Below are 7,356 nucleotides of genomic sequence, written 5' to 3'. Positions count from 1 at the left end.
CTTTTTTTATTAGGAAGAGCGTATTAGTCCCCTACTGGTTTTCACCGGAGGGGACAATAGCTTTCCTCTGCGCCCATCTGTCCGTCCGTCTGTCTGCTGTCCGTCTGTCTGTCCCACTTCAGTTTTCTACACTTTTTATGCCCCCCTTCGAAGAAGGGAGGGCATATTGCTTTGCTTCGGTCTGTCGGTCCACCAACAGTTTCCGTTAATGAAATTTGGTATATAGATTAATCATGATAATATCTAGGTCAAGTTCGATATTTGGTACGATCAAGCAATTTTCGACGGAGTTATGGCCCTTGGACTTGGAAAAATTATAGTTTTTTGCAGTGTCCGCTCATTTTCTTTGCAGAGGATGAACATATTGAAATTAAATTTGGTATGCAGGTTTATCATGATAATATTTAGGTCAAGTTTGATATTTGGGTATGATCGAGCAATTTTCGACAGAGTTATGACCCTTGGACGTAGACAAATTCCAGTTATTTGCAGTTTCAACTCATTTCCTTAGCAGAGGATAAACACATTAAAATTAAATTTAGTATGCAGATTTATCATGATAATATTTAGATCAAGTTCGATATTGGGTATGATCGAGCAATTTTAAACAGAGTTATGCCTCTTGGACATAGACAATTCCAGTTATTTGCAGTTTTTGCTCATGTTTTTCGCAGAGGGTGCACATATGGATAATTATATGAAATTTGATATACAGATTTATATAAATAATATCTGGAATAAGGTCAAGTTTGATTTTGGGTATGATAGAGCAATTTTCGACAAAGTTTTGGCCCTTGAACTTAGAAAAATACCAGTTATTTGCAGTTTACGTTCATTTTCTTTGTGGATGTTTCCAAGGGAGGGTGGCATAAATGTTTCACAAACATCTCTTGTTTCCGTTATGCGTTTGAGGAATCATATGAAATTTGCTGAACAGCTTAAAAATGTCAAACTACAGATCAAGTTTACACTTTTGTAGCGTCTGGTCAACATATTTTTGAGAACATTAACGTTTTATATTCCATTTTTTAATGTTCGTGTTCGTTATCAGGTTCGGTGTGTATTCAGTAATAATATCGTGCATTACCTGTACTATTCCTTTTATTGTTTCTAACAAAGTTCTGTAAAAGTTCTGTAAAATAGTGTCAAGCATTGTGTTAATTTAATCGACATCGGTTTTTTTTATTATTACAAACAGGTTCGTTATCGGGTTGGTCTGAATAACAGTGCATTGTTTTCAAAAACATCTACAAATCGGTAGCAGACATGTACTGCTTATGCAATTCTCTCAGAATGCTTTTTTTTAAAATTAAGTACTAAATAAATCCAGGTGTTGTATCATAATTAAATGAACAAAAAATTGAATATTTAGGAGGAAAAACAGCATTAAAATGAATTGCGAACATCCAATTTTAAATTTAATCAAAGTACTGAAGTACTGACGGCAGTTAATTTTATCGATTATTATTTATTCAAAATTAACGATATGTGATTTTGCATGGCAAGTAGTATCAGTATCTTAAAAATTGTATTGATCCAGGCAAGATTGAACTCTTGTCTTGTTCAATCAAACGCTCGGCTGTCTCCGTTTATCTCCGTTTACCTGTTTTGTCGAATATTAACGGAGACAGCCAAGCGTCTGGTTGAACGAGAGTACATAAAACTCTAGGGTAGGTATACATACGACATTAAAAAAATATCTAAACTGTATGTACAATTTAAAATCTTGCTATTTTTATGGTATTAATGAATTAGTTTTCTTGAAAGACAATGCTTCAGAATATATAGCATCTAATTTATCGATTATTTTCAAGAACTAAGATTATACAAGTGGCACTGAAAACACCCTTAAAGACCCTGAGGTCGGCACTTAGATTTCAAAATGTCGTGAAGTCTGCAAGTAGGTGTTTTGTTTCAGATGTTTGAGTCAATTAAATCAATATCAGGTGTTTAGTAAATTCAACAAATATTTTGCAAAAATCTCGACATGCTGCGTTTTACAGCTTGAATCGATATGGTGATTCAACTGTGCATGTATAAATAATATTCTTTTGTCTATGCAATAAAGAAAATAAACCTTCAAATAAAACGGAAGACCTTAATAATCAGCCGTAGAATCGCAGTTTTCAAATAGCGAGTCATTGCCCATATTACAAGAACTGCACAGCACAAAATGTCAATTCATTTCTGAATTTAACATGTAAAACAGAGCGCAATCATAATAAGGTTATACAAAACGTTTGTTTGGTTTTTTTTTACGCTTTGTAGACGTAAAATTATGTTTGAATTATTATACGAAAAATATTTTTTTTTTAAATTCCTAAACACTGCTATTATACAATAATCAAAATTAAATTGTCTGAATATATGTATATAGACGTGCGGAGATTCTTTCTTATTGCATTCCTGATAATCCAGATTCAAATCCCAGCAGAGGCAAAGTTGGTCCCTGTTACATATCGACCAAGGGCGAAGTCCGAGGCTAATATGCTCTCAGCAATACTACTTAAACATGAATAACATCATGGTGTAGAGACGTACATGCAGCAATATGACGTCATCTTGAGAACCAAAGCTTGGCCTACATTGTTTTAGAATCCTTTAACTTATTCCTTTAATTTTAAGAGCATTTATTTGAGTAACAAGTTTCAATGTATTTCCATTTGAAGAAAAAGAAGTATTTAACATTCTTCATATCATGATCACATGGCAAAATCCAAATTCCATATGTAATTTAATACGATTTGTAACGATGCTGTTGATAACGCGTAGGTAACTACGAATTAAGATTTATTGTGGTATTAACTTGATCCATTCTTCCACTATATTCAGCAATCAATGGTAATCACAATTTTTTGCGATCTTATAATGATAATTCATCAATATGTCACTTAAAATCAATTACAAATATAAAAATATCCAATAACCAATACTGAATAATTAATGTAAATTTTTACAATTAATGTGTCTTATTTCTAAATTGCTCTATCATTGTATTTATAGGAAAACGTCTCGATTAGTAAAAGCACATACTACAGAAATGCTTCTAAAAATAATAACATAATTTCTTATTCCCTTTCCGATTGCCGATTTGCAATACAATTTCATACAATGAATTCAGTGGTTTCAAAGTTCGTGTGCACTGTCGTCATTGGTGAGGCTCGCCTATCCGTACTGCTGAGGGGACATGTGATGGAGGATGTCCCCCAGAAAGGTGTACTTTTGTGCTTTACGTTTGGCTGAAAAAAGAATTATAACACTTTTTAAAATAATACTAGCTGCATTCAAATAATATTTTACAGAAAAAAATCAAAGAAACACAAAAAAACAAAACCAAAAAAAAGAACAAAAACAAAAACAAGTATCATATGTTCGATTCAATACAGGATATCTGACGGCCACTTAAAAAACTCCAAAAAACCGACAAACATACTTTTTTACGGGATCATTGGCTTTGGAAGAAAAATAAATATACATACCTGATATAAGTTAAGTGTGGCCAGTGGTTAAAGTACTAACAGGTGCTTGTCTCCATTTAACAGTGCTAAAAGTTAACGTCTGGACGGAGAGCAGGACTAGGTCATATCAAAAATAAAATGTTGGTTGTTTGTTATTAAGTGGTAAATATATATATATATATATATATATATATATATATATATATATATATATATATTTATTTATATATATATATATATATATTTAAAACAAAACAATATGTTGATAAAGTTAATTTGTACTACAATTAAGTTTTCATGTTCTTACATATGGTAAGATACATTTTAGGGGGCAATGGAGACACTTAGTAACACTATCTACTACAATCATATTTTAGGTGTTTAATTCTCTCTAAATATTTTTGATTTCCGAAATAATAAAGTCAAAACTTATTATGGAAAGAGTTTTTGCGCATTTTTATTGACGGTTTGTAATAAACAATATAATATAGAATGAGATTGTTTTTTTTAATTTTCATTTGTTTATTTATTTCTTTCTTATTTTTTAAGGACGAAGTCAGAATAATATTTTTTTTATTTTACAACAATTTGCACGTACTCTAAATAAATGAAATTGTCAGATAAAACATGATGCTATATAAACACAATTTTAATTTTTTCTTCGGAATTGACATCCGAAAAGACATAATTTATAAAAATTGATAAATACATCCACATCAGTTGGTCTTGTTCCTAAGCTTTATACTTTAAGTACTCACAATATATAAAAATATATTAACATCATCACTGCTTAACAAAAACTTTGAACGCTTTAAAATAATAAAGAAAAATCTTGTGTATTTAAGTTTTGTGTATATTGATGTATGCATCATAAAAAATAATAAACATTTCTTAAATAACAAATAGTTAATATCACCTACATCTAATAAAACAAAATGTTAATTTCAATTGAAGGTTGAGAGAAGAAATAAGTGTTCTACATTACGCTCGTCGACAGCAAGGTATACTAACAATCAATACGAATAATGCAGCAGTAGGTGATTGGATAAGTCATACTTACATCGTCTGTTGTCGTAAAGCAAGTTGAATAAAGTTAAATTTAGGCAGTGCAATTACTTTTTCATATTAATTTGATGATCATAAAATGCTGGAATAAAACGCAACCCTACCCCAAACAAAATAATAACTTAATAATTAACCAAAAAAGAGGAAACAACGCTACCAACAAAATAAGCAATAGCAAAAAAAATGGTTTTTAAAGTTTTAAATGTTTTTAAACTGTTTAAGATAAACAACATACACTATTTCGATTAATAAACAGATATCTACATTTAAAAAAAAGTTTTATATCAATCAGTCATCTAACTCAAACTCCCGATAGTTTTTTAAAATGAAATATGAAGGCGTGGAACCGTCAATATAAATCAAAACAAATAATGGCTTGATTTCAATCTACCACAGCGTCTTCCAGGAAACTATGAAGCAATCGTCTGATCATAAAATGCTGGAATAAAAAGCAACCCCCCAACAAAAAAAAAATAACTTAATAATTAACCCCCCCCCCCCCCCAAAAAGGAAACAACGCTACCAACAAAATAAACAATAGCAGATAACCAAAAAAATGTTTTTTTTAAGTTTTAAATGTTTTTAAACCGTTTAAGTTAAACAACATATACTATTTCGATTAATAAACAGATATCTTCACTTTAAAAAAATAATTTGATATCAATCAGTCATCTAACCCAAACTCCCAACAATTTTTTTAAATGAAATATGAAGGCATGAAACCGTCAATATAAATCAAAACAAATAATGGCTTGATTTCAATCTACCACAGCGTCTTCCAGGAAACTATGAAGCAATCGTCTGTATGGTCCTAAATATATTCAGTTGAATAACATCTACTATATTTTCACTTTCAGTATAGAATTATGATCATATCATTTGTTTAGTGACCAGTGACCAACTGGGACGTCATTCGTGTAACCAAGGTGTCTTTTTTTTTTAATTAAGGACTAATACATCAAAATGTTATATCATAACTAAATGAGCAAAAAAATAAATATTTAGGAGGTACATGTATAACACCTTTGATATAAACTGAAAAGTTCAAAGATGAAAAGCGTAGGGTGTATTTATATTTATTTTATGAGAGACACCATCACTAAGTTGCTTACAAAAACAGAAATAATTAATATACCTAGGAAATGATTAACTAAAAAACAATTATTAAAGTATCACACAAACATATATTCAAAAACAATTCATTAACACTTACCCACGATACCCTGGGTGTATTATCTCGTTTATACCTGGTAACTCTATAAATAAACTCGATACCGTGCAGGTTTGCGCAAATTTATTACATTGAAAACTAATCGAGGTTATTCAGATTTTTTTAGACAAGAAATTCTTAGCATTCTGGTATACACTGGATATTAACGTATTATATTTTATGATAATATGCATTATTTACCAAATTACTTACCCTTGATACACTGGGTGTATTGTCCCCGACTGGTTTATGCGTACTTGGTAACATCGTACACAAACTCAATAAAATCGATAACATCCAGTTTTGCGCAAACGTATTAAATTGGAAATAAATCGAGATTATTCAGTCCTTTGAAAAATTCAAAACGTTCGGTGTATTCCGAATATTAAAGTAAAAGGCAGTATTAGACAAACTAGATCAAACCACACTGAGGAACGATGTTAACACGTACTTGTAAACAAACCATTGACATGTGAAGTAATAAAACAAACACGCCTTAGTTCCTTTTAATACCAACGAATTAATGTAAAATAAAATTTTGGGAATATCTGTCGTTATTGGTAACTGTGTTAAGTATTGGAAACATATACAAATCATTAGTACTTGTTATTTATGATTTTTCTTCAAGTTTTTCATTTAATGATATTTTGCACTGAATTGAACATAATCAATATTATTAGTAACATCATTACTTTAAAAAAAACTTTTTAAAAAAAGTAATAACTCAATTTTATTCATAAAAAAGTATAAATGTAAATAGAACTTACTTTTTTGACAAAAGTATCCGATCCAGCCAGGACGGCAGCCATAATAACATGAACCACTGACATCGTTACAGCCATCACAGGTGTAACTGTTGATACATGTCTCCGAACAGTCTTGTCCAAAATATCCAACGGGGCAAGCTAGCAAAATGTATAAATAATATTTATCTCATACGTGTGGTGTATATTACCCGTGTGATAAACCTTTGCTATATCACACGGGTGATGCTATATCAAATACTTTTGACACAGCCCCTTGCTTCAACGCTACAGTGACCTATTTTCGAAGATTTGCTAGTACTTTCAACATAACTATATCTACTACAAAAATTAATATAAAATTGATTTTGTCAAAGATTTAAATTACAAATATGAAGGAAAACACATAACTGCGAAGCACAGGCGTCGGAACCGGGGGGCTATTGTGAGTGGGGAGGGGGGAAAGGTTAGCCTCGGCCCCCACACCTTTTTTGCAAAGTTATTCATAACCGTAACCACAAGACCCCTGTTTCTTGTTCGTCAAGATTTTTGATAAATTTAGCCCACTTCCAACTTTCAATTTGCTTTGTAAAGTTTATAAAACTACAAATTACGTTAACTATCAAAGAGTTCATCCTGACGACGCGATGAAAACAGAGCGCTCTGGTTGTGTTAATATACAAGAACTTACCGAAATAATGTTTCATGAGACTTTTATTCCACCACCAGTAAGCATCCTTATTCACTATTTTCAATTTTGAATCATAAGGCTAGCCTAGTGTTTGTTTTTTATTAAACATCATGCATCAACAACTGTTCCTGGCCTCGTTCGAGTCAATTCAACCTAACGAGCATTCGCAACATTGTGTATGTCAACAAA

At 31.2% G+C, this 7,356-nt stretch overlaps 1 long non-coding RNA gene across 2 annotated transcripts; it reads right to left on the bottom strand.

Annotated features, from left to right (window-relative positions):
• Positions 1–2,947: 2,947 nt before the first annotated feature.
• Positions 2,948–6,718, bottom strand: LOC136273059 (uncharacterized). Of its 2 annotated transcripts, none has more exons than XR_010711233.1 (3): positions 6,501–6,718; positions 3,480–3,575; positions 2,948–3,239 (listed from the first exon to the last, which is right to left on the bottom strand). It is a non-coding gene; the product is annotated as an uncharacterized lncRNA (long non-coding RNA). The 2 variants fall into 2 exon arrangements; XR_010711232.1 differs by lacking the exon at positions 6,501–6,718 and adding an exon at positions 5,947–6,443.
• Between the last annotated feature and the right edge of the window lie 638 nt (positions 6,719–7,356).

Source organism: Magallana gigas, chromosome 1, assembly GCF_963853765.1.
Source record: "Magallana gigas chromosome 1, xbMagGiga1.1, whole genome shotgun sequence".
Lineage (NCBI taxonomy): Eukaryota > Metazoa > Mollusca > Bivalvia > Ostreida > Ostreidae > Magallana > Magallana gigas.
Note: the sequence above shows the minus strand (reverse complement) of the source record. Positions and strands in the feature narration are given on the sequence as shown.